Consider the following 16659-nt stretch of genomic DNA (forward strand, 5'->3'; position numbering starts at 1 on the left):
TTGTTTCATTAGACAGGACAACGACTGTTTTTGTTTGTTGTATCTATTATTATGATAAGCTAATATACAGATTTCCGTATTATATCAGCACTTTAAAAAAAAACTGATTCATCGCAAGGAAACAAAGCAAAGTACTAATCAGTTTTAACAGTTAACTATTGATGGCTGTCGGTCGGTTTCACAGCACATCTCTCCTTTCCTTTCCTAACCCTGGGGAAATAGGCGCACCCGTGATGCCTGTGGCGTAACTAGGCACGCGCCTCTCATACTCAACACGCCTAAGCGCGTGCTAGACAACGACACGTTGACTAGATTTGGAAATCAAAAGGCTGTGACTAGCTCCAGACATCAACAAAGAGACAGGGTCGGCGCTCAAACACAGCTGAACTCGAAAGTGATTGACTTACCACATTCTTGTAGCGCCTCAAACGTTCCTTTCCATAGTTTCAAGTAGCTATTTATTATACAGTATAGTATAGAAATAAGGATCGCTACCAGTTGACACCAAGTGGACGACACTTTGTGTGTCTAAGATCAGAAAAAGATTCTGCTGGCTACCTGATAGTGTTCGGCTCCTAAGGTAAACAATCAGTTTGTTTATAATCACAAATTACTGCTTATTTCTAATAATTAGGTATAGTTATTGTCAAAGAATGGAATATTTAAGGAAAATAGTGGATCTAAATATATGGCTCCCAAATTTTCCCCTTTCTGAACCTGTTGAAATGATACATAGCTTGTTTAAGCCTCAGTTAACATTATATAATTCCTTGGCTCTTTTACAATCTATGTTATCTTTACTTTCTGTTGCTTTTGCATTGATTTGTACATTTTTTCTTATGAGGCTTGTTTATCTTGTTTCCTTATTTTGGGGCGGTTGATTTTTCTGTTGTTAAATGTTAGTAAGTTTGATGTCTGATTGCATAATGTCCAGTATTGAATTATAACGTCCAATAATAATACATCTAAAATTAGATAACACAATATCTAGTATTCGATGGTATTGTTTCTTCTGTTGTAAGACAACACACATCTAATATAGTATGGTATAATATGACTGAAATTGATTTATAGCTTATCTGACGTAGTACAGTATTCTGACTACTATCTGTTGATATTATATCTAATTTCAGATGTATCATATCTAACGTTAATTGATAATATATCTCGTGATCAATAGTGAATATCTTATTTTAAACTGTGATTAATACTTGATATGGTTTTCAATCTTCTATAGATCCCCGTCTTAGCGTGATACCAATCTCCGTCTCTGTTCGTAAAGAAAGCAACTCAGTATAGATTTGGTAAAACCATATAAGACTAGACTATAGATTGTAAATCCTATATAAGAACTACTGTGTTGTTAAGCACCTTTCCAAAGCTCCTTTTGAACCCCAGCTATGTGCTATATTCGTCTGCATATTGTGAGATGAGGGTTGAGCTTAGTGAGGGAAAAGGTATGTCATTAACGTATATATTGTATAATAGTGGACTGAGTACTGAACCTTGGGGACGCCTGCATTAAAACTGAATGGGTGTGAGATCGAGTTGTTTATCTTGATACTTGCTTCACGATTGATGAGGAAGCTGGATATCCAGCGAACTAGGATAGGAGGGATGCTGATGGTTAAGGTTTTATGGCGAAGACCATCATGCCAATCATATCTAGCTACCTTACACTGTATGATAGAATAATTCAGATTGAATAATAGCATATTTAAAGTAAAAATATTTAATTTGGGATGGTATTATTCTGGTTTCGAGCTATTTCGGCTTTTATAAAGTTAGATCAATAGGTAAATGAAAATCACATTTTTTATAACTGGCTTTATACATATTTATGTAAATACGGGAAACAGAACGACGTAGAATTTACGAACCTTCTCATCTCTTTACTCTATCACAAGCAAGAGGGTTTTTATTTGGGTCTTCTTTTCAGATAGATTAAAAATTTTAGTTCCTTTCTACACGTATTAATACTTAATGTAATAGGAAATATATTTGCCCACAGTGATTGACAAATTCTAATACTAATACCAGTTCAACAGTTGCTGGGTTGCACCACATCATTAAATTATTATCAGGCCGATGTTAGAGATTATTTTTCAAAATAGTTTTGTATATCTAATGTGCAATTTATCAGATCTAACGTTAATGAGGCCGAAGTTAAATATTATTTTTCAAAATAGGTTTTGTATCTCTAATGTCAAATGTATCAGATCTAAAGTTAATGAGGCCAATCCTAGAGATTATTTTTCAAATTATGAGTATTTTTAGATGAATACACGGCCTGGTACTAAACACCTTTATGAATGTACCTTTATATGATTTTGGAGGTTAAATTTTTAAATTATTTAGCCTTTAAAAGCAGTTTGAAGGCTCGAGTTATCTTCCTCTTGCAGTAATATAAACTATAATATTACATATGTTCGCTCGTAGTTAATTACAAATGGCCGGATGTGAACATCAGTTTTGAAAATACAAGATTTCTCATCCCTCATTCTAGGTCGATCATAAAGGAACGTTATTCAAAGGGCTTAAATTACGTAACAAAGTTTAATGTAAAATTAACTTTTACGTAGTAATATATCTTGAAACTATAGTGTTCAATTGACCATGGCACGAAAATTGTGTTATCCAACAGAATCAATTATGTTTTGTATTAAAGGATGCTATTTCACTTACAAGACACTTCTAGCATTTCATTTTTAAGCGTTCAACAAGGCATGGCATAGCCTGATGGCAGTTAGGGATTTTAGACTCGCGTCTACGGGTCGTAGGATTAAATCCCATCACCAAACATATTATTTCAACCTTGTAGGAGTTGTAAGGTATAAGGTGTATATTTAATTAGAATAGTTAACGTTGTGTAACGTTTACTAGCTAGCTTCTCTCTAGCCTATCACTTCAGTCAGAGATTGCTAGTGCAGATATTCTTTAAATACCTCTGCACAAAATTCAATAAAGAGAAACAGTTTAATTATAACTTCAGTGCGTAAGGTAGTAATAAAGAAACAATATTAGAGATTCAAATGTAAATATTTTATGCATTGAAAAGTCCTTTGTTACTTCAAAAGAGTGGTTGCTATTTTTTTAAACAGTAAGAAAGCAAATCTTATTGTTCTTGTAAATCATACAATATATTGAATAGTTTTTTAAACAAAATATTTCTGTTAACATTTAATACAGATTATGATTTCTCCTACCAAATAATGATTCAGCCTGATAGAAGAACAGTAATAAATTATTCAGCTATATACCTTATAATATCCCCGGTATGGCCAGGTGGGTTAAGGTGTTCGACTCGTAACCTGAGGGTTGCGAGTTCGAATCCCGGTCGCACCAAATATGTTCGCCCTTTCAGCCGTGAGGGCGTTATAATGTGACGGTCAATTCCCACTATTCGTTGGTAAAAGAGTAGCCCAAGAGTTGGTGGTGGGTGGTGATGGCTAGCTGCCTTCCCTCTAGTCTTACACTGCTAAATTAAGGAGGGCTAGCGCAGATAGCCCTCGAATACCTTTGTGCGAGATTCAAAACAAACAAAACCAGGTATCTGATAATCAATCATGTGGCTTGTAATGTAAGTGATTGGTCGTTCAGTTTATCCTCATTAATAAACATTTCGTAACTTTGGCTTTAAAATATCTACTTATTATGACACTTCACTCCAGTACGGAGTAGAAACAATTTGGAATGTTTAAAATCAGAGTATTTATAAAGCTTTAAGTCATCGTAACTCCCTTAGAAAGAGTTGTTTTCAAGAAATATTCAGTGTCTTGGTCACCTATTGAGTGTGGCACATCTCTCAAGAACATCCTATACATGCCTTATGCGACTGAAGTCCGAAGGGTTTATTTGATTGCAGCTTACTTGACGAAGAGTAGGGTCACCATTTGGTTCACAGATGCTGGCAGAGAAGTATAGTGGCGAATGCGACTTTCAAAGATGGTCAGTCGAAATAAGGCCCGGTGATTATGTTAACCAAATTTGGAAAATACAACTGTAATGACCATTTGCAATATTGTTATGGAAAAATAGGAGTAGAAGTGTGGCAAAACGCCCCCCGACTAGTACAGCGGTATATATCTACGGATTTACAAAGCTAAAATCAGGGGTTCGATTCCTCTAGGTGGGCTCAACATATAGCCCGATGTCGGTTTGTTTTAAGAGAAACAGTGTGGCAATATGGATGGAAATAATTGGTAACAATGCTCAAGTACCTCTGAATATCATTCGCTCTTCTAAACAATTCAAACAATTCAATCCCTGTTACAAGAATATTTCATAAATCATTAGACTGAATTAGGAAACACTATTGAAAGAAGAAACGCAGGGCCAAGTGCTTTATATTGTTTCCTCAGTATTTTATATCTATTGTTATGACAGTAAAAACATACAACATGATTCAAAAGAACATACATAGTTTGAGTACGTTTTAGGAAAATCATTGTAGAGCCTCACCACGTCGCAAGGCGTCCAACCATGCTTTAGGTAACAATCGTGCATTGTAACGATAGCTCTGCTGTGTAGTTTCCGTTAAAGAAAGTTCTGTCGTAAGGTTGTCATATCCACAGTACACCAATGTCTTGCATACTTTCCATGATCCATATATTATACGAAGACGACGGTTTCCCATAACTTTTTACAACAGTTCAATCTCATACAGTTCTAGTGCCTTGACAAGAAGTCTTATCTTGGAGGATCTTTATTCTTTTGGCCACGTCTACTGATGGAGATTCTTGTAGATTTTGTTGACACCATTGTCTGGGACTCGCATATTTCTTCTGTAACTAACTTCTCTGCTTGGCTCTCACATGCTTAACGTTGTTGGGATGCGACCTATTGTAGGTCTATTTTTTATGGTAACCTAAATTGATTCACGTTCCTTTATTTTCCAATGTCATAAAGTACAAGGAATATCCCTATCATGGAAATACTAAATCTTCTCCCTCGACACATGTTTATTATACGAGTTTATGGATATTTTGCGCTAGAAACATAACATTCCCTAAAGTAATAAATGTTGAGTGACATAGAAACGATTATAAAGCTCAAAACAACATCCAAATGCATACATACGGTATGCGCTGTTTCGCAGCAACCTTATAATTTCAGCCGCTTCACGTGACTTGTTGAATTGTATCCTCAAAATCATTTTAATGTAACGTACATAACCCTTTGCTCCATACATTTTCAGTCACACAATCGCCACAGTTTGCGCTCTAACCACCAAAGAGGATTCACTTTTCAATTTATGCCTCGAACCGGTTTTTTTTAGTTACGTATAACGTTTTTCTGAAATGCCCTTAACATGGTAACTGAATACTTTGAACCAACATTGAACTTTAATTAAGATCCAATACGGTATCGTTTTTACTTTGCATACCTGTCCAATAATTGTTTTTACTTAAGTTACAGTTTCCCCTAGTGGAAGGCACATTGATCTTCGATTTTTCACAATGGCGAAAGTCTCTGTAAAGACAGTAAAAGAAACTGTCATTGATAATTACTTTCTATTCAACTGGGCAAGTTCTAATTATTTTAGAAAGTTAGAGTAATCCTTGCTCATTCCCAATTTATCGTACACTAACCATAATATCATCACATTTGTGCATTAATAAGATTGAAGTAATCATGTTATATCTCATGTGATCATTCTACAGTTGTTCTTGTACATGAACAATAAATAAACATTCTACAAATGTGTATTTATGTTAAATTTAATGATGGTTTAAATTTTTTTAAGTGTATCTTCCCTGTTAAATAATATATTGCATTTATGAATGAAAATCAGATGGATTTGCATTTACACAGAAATATATTTTCACAATGTACTGGACCCGGCATGGCCAAGCGTGTTAAGACGTGCGACTCGTCATCTCAGGGTCGCGGGTTCGCATCCCCATCACTCCAAACATACTTGCTCTTTCAGCCGTGGGGGCGTTATAATGTTACGATCAATCTCACTATTCGTTGGTAAAAGAGTAGCCCAAGAGTTGGCGGTGGGTGGTGATGACTAGCGGCCTTCACTTTAGTCTTACACTACTAAATTAGGGACAGATAGCTCTCGAGTAGTTTTGTGCGAAATTAAAAAAAAAACACAATGTACTTTTTTTTTATTAATGCGTTTATAGACACATTATTACGACAGAACCTAAATATTTTGAACGCCTATTACTCATATTTTCCCCTTTGGCGTTATTGAAAAAGGCTTACCTTGTAAGAGTTCTTGCATCAGTAATTTGAATGTAACTTTCTTGCGAATGTGTTTTGAATTATATATCCGCTATAGGATACGCATATATGTAAACACGTTACAGTTTCACCAGAAATTACTAAAGGTATTTTTGAAGAAAGAGTCTGTTGCTTTCTGATTTGACTGAGCTTTCCAGTTTACAAACAACTGAAATAATCTTCAGAGGACGCTTCAGTTTTAAAAAGGAAATAGTTATCTCATATATTTTAGAAATCGACAGCATGTTAACGAAGTCAGTGAAGAACCGCAACTGATTGTTTTTTTTAAATTGTTATTAGGCACAAAGCTACACAAATAGGTTATACCGCTGAGACACTATAGGCAACTGCAGTTTCTCCACATAATTTTATATCACCCTCCCCCCTAGTGACACAGCGGTATGTCTGCGGACTTATAACGCCAGAAACCAGGTTTCGATACAAGTGGTGGGCAAAGCACAGATAGCCCATTGTGTAGCTTCGTACTTACTTTCAAAAAAATTTTTTTATAATTTTATATACATTTTTTCAGTCCTCAACAAAAATTATGATACCTGGTTTAGAGTTTCATTGTATTGTCTTCATTACGGAAGACACCTCTTTCCACAATGGTTCAGCGGCAAGTTTTAGGGTTTATAGGCTACAATGCATTGTTCGATACTCATGGTAAGAACAACACAAATAGCTCATTCTTTGTGTGTGCTTTGTATTTAGATTTATTTGTATATGAGCAGTTAAAACAATCCTCTAGAATTTATGGTTTTGAGTTATAAACGTATTATAATGTAGTAGTTGAGATATGTCATTTTTTTGCTATGTTTCTTGTTAAGCATTTAAAGTTACAAAATGCGATATCAGTGCTGTGTCGACAACGGGTAATGAAATCCGGTTTTTATCGTTACAAGCCATTAGACTTACCACTGAGCCACTAGGGGATAGGATTGGCTTTCTTTTGAATTTCGCGCAAAGCTAGCCGTCTCTAATTTACCAGTGTAGGACTAGAGAGAAGGCAGCTAGTTATCACCACCCACCGCAAACTCTTGGGCTACTCTTTTACCAACGAAGAGTGGGGTTGACCATCACATTATAACGCCCCCACTCCTGAAAGGGCGAGAATGTTTGGTGTGACAGGGATTCGAACACGTGACCTTCAGATTACGAGTCGAGTGCCTTATCCACCTGGCCATGTCGGACCGTTGGGTTAGCGGGGAGGCAGTTATGACGTATCCAATCGCTACACGAGAGTGGAATGAGTTACAGGTTTAAGAGGAACAGACATCCATTGGAAGGCTCGTAGAGAAACGTAGAACACCAGCGACACGGCATCTGTTATTTAAACACATTATTTAACTTATCTAAATGTTAAAACACTTGATCGTGTATACATACCTACAAGGTCAACGGCAATTTAGGTTTGGCATATTTTCTTCAAAAGTAATAAAATTAACTCATAAACACTAGTTTTAAATGTATTGATTGTATTAAAAGTGTGGATCTCCTGGAAATTTCAGACTCACCAATATTTCACATATACCAAAAATTGGATCACGCTTGTTGAAAACACAGCAGAAAATGAGACTTGTTGCTAAAAAAATTCAATCTTTGAAAAATGTGAAACTCATTGTCCATGACTATTTCATCCTTTAACGTTTTCATTAAAAAGTGTGCAAATTAAAACACCTGTACCACCTTTAATTTGTCAAGAATTTATAAATAAGAAAATATTCAAAGAAAGAGTTACATAGGAACGTACCTCTTACTGCGTTCTATTCAACGATCGCTCGTTCACAAACACGTTTTAACAGGTACACATTTAAAATTTCGGCCTTTTAGATGGTAATTAAGGAAGCACGTGTTTTTTAAAGGAAGCGTAATATCACGTACTGAGCTACTATCTTTAGGGCGTTGAAAAGTGCATTTAAGACACAGCTTACTTTATGTAGACAAGGTTAGGGTGCAAATCGAGAATAAACGTGTTTTAGGTGGTATATAGATAAAGATAAAACGAAACTCGTAAATGTACTATATACTTGGAGCAGAAAAAGAAAGTTATGTAAACATCAGTTCCACCACGCGAGGATTTCATGCTGTGCGTAACTAACCGAGTTGTATAAAATGAGTATTTTTTGTCTTTTTTTTTCCAGTAAAAGAATACACTGAGTGAAATGTTTATATTTGTATATTTAATGAACCACTACAGAATTTTACCGTAAATTAATATACACATATCAAAATTTACTTTGCTTATTTAGATATGAAAACTTTTAGATAGGACATTGATTGGTTATTTTCCATTTTTAACACGTAAAGGCCCGGCATGGCCAAGTGTGTTAAGGCGTTAGATTCATAATCTGAGGGTCGCGGGCTCGAATCCCGGTCGCACAAAACATGTTTGCCCTTTCAGCCGTGGGGACCTTATAATGTGACGGTCAATCCCACTATTCGTTGGTAAAAGAGTAGCCCAAGAGTTGGCGGTGGGTGGTGATGACTAGCTTCCTTCTCTCTATTCTTACACTGCTAAATTAGGGACGGCTAGCGCAGATAGCCCTCGAGTAGCTTTGCACAAAATTAAAAAAAAACATTTTAACACGTTGTGTCATAAGAAGATGTTTTTGTTGTAATTATTCAGTAGTGTTTAATACATAATGGATACTTACGTGAAAAGAGAACTAATATTATACATATGAGACATAACAGAAAAATATGCTAATTGTAACATTCCTATAGATGTCATTTTATCGCTAAAGGAAGAAAATTACCTCAAAATGTTCAAGAATTTGATGATAAACCCAAAAGCAAGTATATGTTCAGTGGATAACAATAAAAAAGGGATGACCCGTTTTTCGGAAGAGGGGTTATGGAGAGTATATTTAAGACTTTTTACATAAATATAAATAACATTTGAAATATCGTTGGACTGAAAACAAAAAAGTCATCCAGTATCAACAAATAAACGTAAGTGTTTGTTATTAAACACAACGTCACACAATGGAATACCTGCTCTCTGTCTACTGTTGGTGTCGAAACCCAATTTTTAGTTTTATTAGCCATCAAAATTACTGCTCCAAAAATAAGTAAAAAAAAACCAATAGAAATAGAAAAGCTATTTAAACTTGTAGATCAACTCAGTGAAAAATTGACCGTCATTATGCATTCGTTTAATAGCCGTGGTTTACTTTTTATTGAATTCTGATACAAAATTAGAGATTTTTATTTCACATATTTATCGCTTATTCCCATGATGTTTATTAATGCAAAATCTATCTTGTGGTTTCTGCCGGGGAAAACTATATTCAAAAACCCATTATTATAATTTATTATTGATTGATTATATTATACTTGTCAAGTAATAACCAAATGCATAATTTATTACATTAACCATATGATAAATTAATTCTTCTATAACTATCTTTAATTGCTACATTAGTGACCCCTATTAATCAGCAACAGCTGCTGTTAAGGGAAAAAATGTTGCTAACTTCCAAATGTTCCATTTTCCTTCAATGAAAAAAGAAATGTGCATGAGTTTTTCAAGGTATTAGCACAGATATCTTTTTAATTTACTATATATATGAATTACGGATAATACCTTTATAATCATCATACAAGTTAACTTTGATCATATTTTAAAACTAAGACTATTCCTGATCTGTCTGCCATTAATGTATATGTAAAGCTTTAAACCTTTCGAGTAATTTATTAATTAGTTCCATATTACATTAATTATAGGTTTATTTTTAATTATTATTATGGTAAAGTAGATATAAGAGATAACTCTCAAAAACATATCATTAATTGTTTATATATTTTTGTTTGCTTTCACTCTTTTCAAAGTCACTAGTAATTGTAGCAAATTGTAACTTAAATTAAGGTATAACGCTCTTCTCTATTACATGTTGTGCCCGGCATGGCTAGGTGGTTAAGACACTCGACTCGTAATCCAAAGGTCGCAGGTTTAAATCCCCGTCGCACCAAACATGCTCGGGCCTTTTAGCCGTAGAGGGCGTTATAATGTGACGGTCAATCCCACTATTCGTTGATAAAAGAGTAGCCCAAGAGTTGGCGGTGGGTGGTGATGACTAGCTGCCTTCCCTCTTGTCTTACACTGCTAAATTTGAGACGGCTAGCGCAGATAGCCCGTGAGTAGCTTTGCGCGAAATTCAAAGCATTCATTCTATTACAAGTCAATTAAAATTTTGGTGTATAACGTGATACAAGCAGCACAGACGTTCTACCAAAATTTCTTCTGTCATAGCTTCAGTTTATTAATTGAACTAGGTTCTTAACATCTCCCCCAACAAATATGTCCATAAAATAGAAACTGCTAGGCGTGTGATATGCAGTTTTTAAGTGTTTTTTTGTTTTTCTTCTTCTTATCTTTGTCAGTAAAATTTACTTAATTTCTCGTACACTATTTTTATTGTAGATATTTTTTCGTTTTTCCAGATTTCTAACAGAAACGTATTAGTAAAAAGTGAAACTTCATTTGGTGGCTTATCATCCTGAGAATAGCTACGAAAAAGTTGCCCTATGATGAGAAGTTAGTGTAATATCGTAGCTTCACCTCCGTAGGCGCTGTGCTACTTTTTTTAAGCCTAAAGCTTTTCGTTCGATGTTTATAAACGTTCTTTGGAGATTAAATTTATCCAAAACTCTTAGATTTCTTTTCATACGATGACATTTTCTTTGATCTTTCTAAGTAAAACGAGATTCCATATTGATTTGAAAAAAAAAACTTTAAAAAGTAAGTTTAAAATATTAATTTCTATGGTAGCAAAAAAAAAAACATACCGTAAAATACGTATCGCGGATCCCTTTGTTGTTCAAAGCTAGTTACAGGAAAACTTTTATCCTATTAATATCGTGATTTTAAAATGCATGGGTTTTGGATATTCTAAAACAGAATCCATGATGCTCGAAATTTTGTAATATTCATATTTTCAAATAGTAATGTTAGCAGTGATTTTTTTTAATTACTTACCTGTTTAGCTTAATCAGAAATAACAGTGAGTTTTATGTTGCTGAATCTCAAAGTAAAACAGGCATGGACGCAGCATGTAGTGCAAGAAACGATTGACTGATAGAAAACCGCGTATTTAGGTAATTAAACTTGAAATACAAGAAACTATTGGAATTCGTTTACTTGAGAGGAAGAGAACTGATAAGGAAAACTAAATGTATACATATTCCAAAGAAGTAATCTATATTCCAAATATGATCAGTGATGCAGGCAGCACCTACTTCCTTCCACAAATCCTTCTATGCACAACACGAGTTTTATCCCTTTGCACATATGCACAGTATAATGAGCTCCTAAACACACTTGAGCTTATCTATATAACTGAAACTTTGCAAGTCTAAGTCTAAAACAATGGTTGGTTTAGTTAGACTAGTCATAGATCTTAATAGTTTTACCGTATTCAGATCTAACGTTAATGAGGCCGAAGTTAAATATTATTTTTCAAAATAGGTTTTGTATCTCTAATGTCAAATGTATCAGATCTAAAGTTAATGATCTTAAAAAATTCTATAACCTTAAATATAATTAATGTTTTTTGATTTAGCCAAAAGTTGCTCAATAGGATTTATTTACTGTTGGCATTGTGGGGATCGAACTCAGTAGTTTAGCGTCTTAAACCTTTACTATTACATACCTGATTCGTCGAGAGCGGGGCAATCAAAATTAGGATACAAACCTAATATTCTCAGTGATTATAATAAAGATTCTGAAGCTATTTCAATCTACTAACCCTCTTAATAATAGATCAGTTACTAGTAGATAATGCTAAATAGCAAAATGCAACACTAGTATAACTATTTATCGTATTCAGCATCGAAATACTTTTCAACATGTTATAGAAAATAAACTATAATGCATGAACCTTTCAACAACCACAAGATTTATAGCAACATCAAAAACTGAAAAACTTGAACACTTTAATTTATTTGACATTACATTTGAAGTATGGATACTAGTTTTAAAATTCGGTAAGGTTACCTGACTGTGTACGCTGTATGTTGCATAATGTGTCGTCCACGTTGCAAATAACAAAAAATAAGACATATTATGAAAACGCATTAAAACTTTTTAGATAGGCCACAGAACAATGTCATTTCTAATGGTTCTAACATTTTGGATAAACGGATTATTTTCTAAGAGTCTTGAAAGAAGCAATTTTTCTAAACTTACTTTTAGAACAATAATGATAACATGATGCATATTACGTAAAACCACATGATAGGCTATTCTTGCTCTGCTCACTACGGTATCGAAACCCAGTCTGTAGCATTATAGGTCCGCAAACTACTTTGGGGCTCTGGACACGCAATAAAAACGGCTGTTAACCTCTTTTTACGAATTCAACAACTATTCTCAAATATAAAACAGACATATTTTTTATCATTCTCAACTAGAATATTTCTTCACATACGAATACTGAACAGTTCTTATTATAAAATAAGACCACACCACAAAATTTTGAATTTACTTTTAAAAACTGCTGCAATCACGAGACAAATATACGTCATTAACTTGATGATTACGAATATAGCCACTTAATATTTGGCTAAAACTGTTGAAACATCTGAAATATTCAAGGAAAATTAGAACTTGCATAAAAATTTGCATAAATGTATTTAATTTGGTATAACTCTAAAATATATTTAATTATAATTTTTATAATATGACCATTACACGCCCGATTACCATTCATTCTGTATGTTTTTATTCAGAATTTTTTCATAAAGCTACAGATATGGTTATCTTTGCATATTTGTTTTAAATTTGTGAACTGGTATACGTAAGAAAACGCATCTAGCGAACGTCACACACCATCAACGATTGGGCTACTCTTTCTTATCTGACGGAATATTGGGGTTTCATAGTATAATCACAGCTTCAAAATATTTGCGAAGACGTGTCACGAATCGTGGACTTTCGGATTCATGATCCGAATACGTAAACCATTATTCCACTTATAGTGCTCTTCCTAAAGAAAAATATAAACAGATGTATATATATTTATATGTTCATTTGCTCTCGATTAATAATAGAACACTCCTTTGAAACCCTTCGGGATACTTTCGGAATTAAAATTGGGATTTTTACCCTGATCAACAGCTTACGTGCATGCTTTTCCATACTCCCTTAGGCATAGGCTTCCAAACCTTTTGTATTTTGTGTACTCTTCCTCGGTCATCCGAGGTTCTCGCCCTCAGCATCAGAAGGAGTCAGCAAGCAGAATTTAGCACGACAAGAAGTTCATCTAGCTCTTTCAAGTGAAGAACGGAATTGGCTATTACTTATACTAGCAGAAACGTCAACGAACAGGCAGCTGTTTGTGCTACAAAACACTCATCGTATTATTCATACCTTACTAAAAATTTAGAAAAAGTGAACATTCTCTAAAATTGAATTTTTTTCTGGATAGTTTTGCATGGGAAAATTGTTCTGACTATGTTCATACGCAACTCATTGCATCAAAATTATTCATTGTACAGAGCTTAAAATTTTCATGGATTTTACAGGCATAAACTGTAATGCTTTTATATATTTAAAGTGATACCGCTTATTGAAAAAGTAATAATAGCTTTCAAGAAGTAAAGTTTCAAAGTACTACATTTAAAAACTGCATCAATCAAACTCTCACATACATTTCTAGTGAAAGTTGTGTATTTGTTGCGAAGAGAGTAGTTTTATTTTAAATTGTGTTCTATTATAAAGAAGTAGTTGTTTCACGTATCACAGTAATTTTTCTACATATGTTAAAAACGACTGGTTTGGGTTGAGAAAATTTTTATGTAGAGGAGCGAACAACGTTTCGACCTTCTTCGGTCATCGTCAGGTTATGGTGCCATTCAATAGATGGCGCAGGAGTTCTGGTTACATACATAGATACTGATGTACACGTTATGCCTATTATAGTGTGTTCAGCAATATCAGGTATCGAATCTTGGATCTTGTGATCAGCAGCAGAACTCACTAAACAATCGTCAGATTTTTTTAATTTTAAAATGATTTCATCTTCACACGTGGTTGAAATGGTTCCTTATTTTTTAATTAGATTATATTTGGACAACATTATAAACTGTGGAACTCTAACTATAAGAAACATTCTCATGGTAAGAGTTAGAGAGAGAATTTCATTTCTGTGTGAATTTATGTATTTCAAATTTCATTTAGCAGATGTAGTTTCAAATGGACATTATCGATTTTTTATTGCAATTATACATCTCACTTACTCAAAAACTAATTTAGACTAGTAAGATTCGTGATAAGCATCTTTTGTACGTGTTATATTTTATGAAACAACACTCAATTGTTCAACACTAAACACATTCAGCAGTTGACCAAACAAATAAGATGCTGTCATAAGCCCATACAAAGTTGTAACGTTAACGTGTATTGAACTAAAATTAAAGGTGTAGAAACAAAATGGAACATTCGCTGTTAATTTAAAGTGCATAACATCTAATTTCAGCACGTGCTTTATGCATTTATATTTATGGCAAGGTTATTTGACGCTTTCCCTAAATTTGAGTTACTGATAAGATGGAAGACAGCTAGTAGCCAACACCCTACTATCAGTTATACACGTTAATAAATTGATTTCAACCTTTATAAAGCACCTATAACTGAAAATGCGGGGAATGATTTTTGGTATCGTACGGATTTTAAGAAAGTTCCGAAATCCAGAGCTCTGCCATATAGCCAGTCTGCACCCCTTTGTTCTATGATTAGAATGAAGAGAAATATTTCTTTTTTATAACTTTTATTTGTTATAGAATTAACTATTTATGTTGTTTAATGTATCAAAACCAATCAACACATACTAACTGATCGATGTATTTGTAGGAAGGAATCTTCTATTGAAATATTCTGTTAATAGTTTGGAAGTTTTAAAAGCAATGGACAATTCTGATCTTATTTTGTGAACAAACTGAAATATTTCCAAATCATTGTTGTGTTTGATAATATATTTTTTGAATATATGGGTATAGTTTCAATGGGTATTATTTTAAGTAGAATTCTGTTAACCTAGTGGAGGATTCTCGAATGCTATTCTTCCAACAAATTAACATTTCTATTGTAGATATATGCTTGATAAAACTAGAAATTTTAAAGCAATTCGTATGTTTGATAGCATTATGACAATAAACTTATGTTTCCCAAGGTCGAATATGTTTGATGGCTTTTGAAAGAAGTCTGAACATTTACTTTAAAAAATTAATTTATCTGATGTATTTTGGGGACAGAGTGTGAGTTTTTAAAAGATGGATGTGTTTTCTGGCGTTCAGCCAACATTTTAGACGTTTTACAGATAATAGATATGTTTGCTGATATTATATAAATATTTTTTTCGTATAACGATTGGTATGTTTGGTGATTATTTTTGAACTGACTGAATAGTTTTCAAGTTGTAAGTATGTTTGATAATTTAATTGCAACAGATCAGAAACATTTTAGGTAGTAGATGCACTTCAATAACAATCTTATTTACAAACACAGATTTGCAAAATAATGGAATGTTTGACCGTATCAACGCTGCTGGAAAAATTTCCAAACTGTGTTTATGTTTGATAATAATTTGTTAACAAGCTGGAAGCTTCCAACTGTGAATACATCTAAGATACTCACAACACTCAATAATTTCAGGCCAAACTTGACAGGTGAATAACACGCCTAGACTCTAAATTCAAAGGTTCTTGGTTCACGTTCCTTAAATTTATTTTAAAAGATATGTTTTACAAAATTCATGGTTAAATGCCACTAACTGATCAGACAACTATATCAAGAGGGAATAGAAAATTATCTTCAGTAGAAACATTCTTTCTAGACTGCAACATCAAAATTAGAAATTCTATAAGTAGATAGAGGTTGGTGTATCTCTGCGCTAATAAATCCAGCATAAATATTAAACATAATTGTGTGATGCAAATATACAGGAAACCATCAGATTGTCAATCTAGGCGTGTGACCAAATGTCTAAATATTTATCTCAGTCATTTGGCCAATCTACTAAAATTTATCAATCAGTAAATATTTTATCAATAACGTTGTATTAATATCAATAGCGTTTTATCAGAACAACAATACAAGGAGTGAAGCTGTGAAAGTAAAAGATAGTTTAATTATCGATATTTAACATTGTCTTCGTGGTACGTCCACCAATAGTACAGCCGCATGTCTACTGACATCGCAAGAAACATGGTTTCCATGTCCGTGGTGAGCACAGCACAGATAGCCTTTTGTGCAACTTTGTACTTAACTACAAACAAACAAATACTTCTAGTTACCACCACATACTGTAGTAACAGAGGATGAAATGTTCTTTTTATTACACTTGATTTCATACTATTGGCATTTATATGATTTTTCTACACTTTTTGGATCCAGTGCAATTAAACTAAATAAATCTATGCCCA

The 16659-nt window shown here is 33.7% G+C and overlaps 1 protein-coding gene across 8 annotated transcripts in view; it reads left to right on the forward strand.

The window, feature by feature from the left end:
• The first annotated feature begins 366 nt into the window (after positions 1–366).
• The window catches only part of LOC143246220 (CUGBP Elav-like family member 2), a 194262-nt gene continuing 177969 nt past the window's right edge, over positions 367–16659 (forward strand). For 2 of the 8 annotated variants that reach the window (XM_076492566.1, XM_076492587.1), the window contains exon 1: positions 367–580. The gene's annotated coding sequence lies outside the window, so the exon portion shown is untranslated. The remainder of the gene's footprint in view (positions 581–16659) is intronic. The other 6 variants (XM_076492535.1, XM_076492524.1, XM_076492556.1 and 3 more) reach the window with 5 other exon arrangements.

This window comes from Tachypleus tridentatus, chromosome 1, assembly GCF_004210375.1.
Source record: "Tachypleus tridentatus isolate NWPU-2018 chromosome 1, ASM421037v1, whole genome shotgun sequence".
NCBI classification, from domain to species: Eukaryota; Metazoa; Arthropoda; class Merostomata; order Xiphosura; family Limulidae; genus Tachypleus; species Tachypleus tridentatus.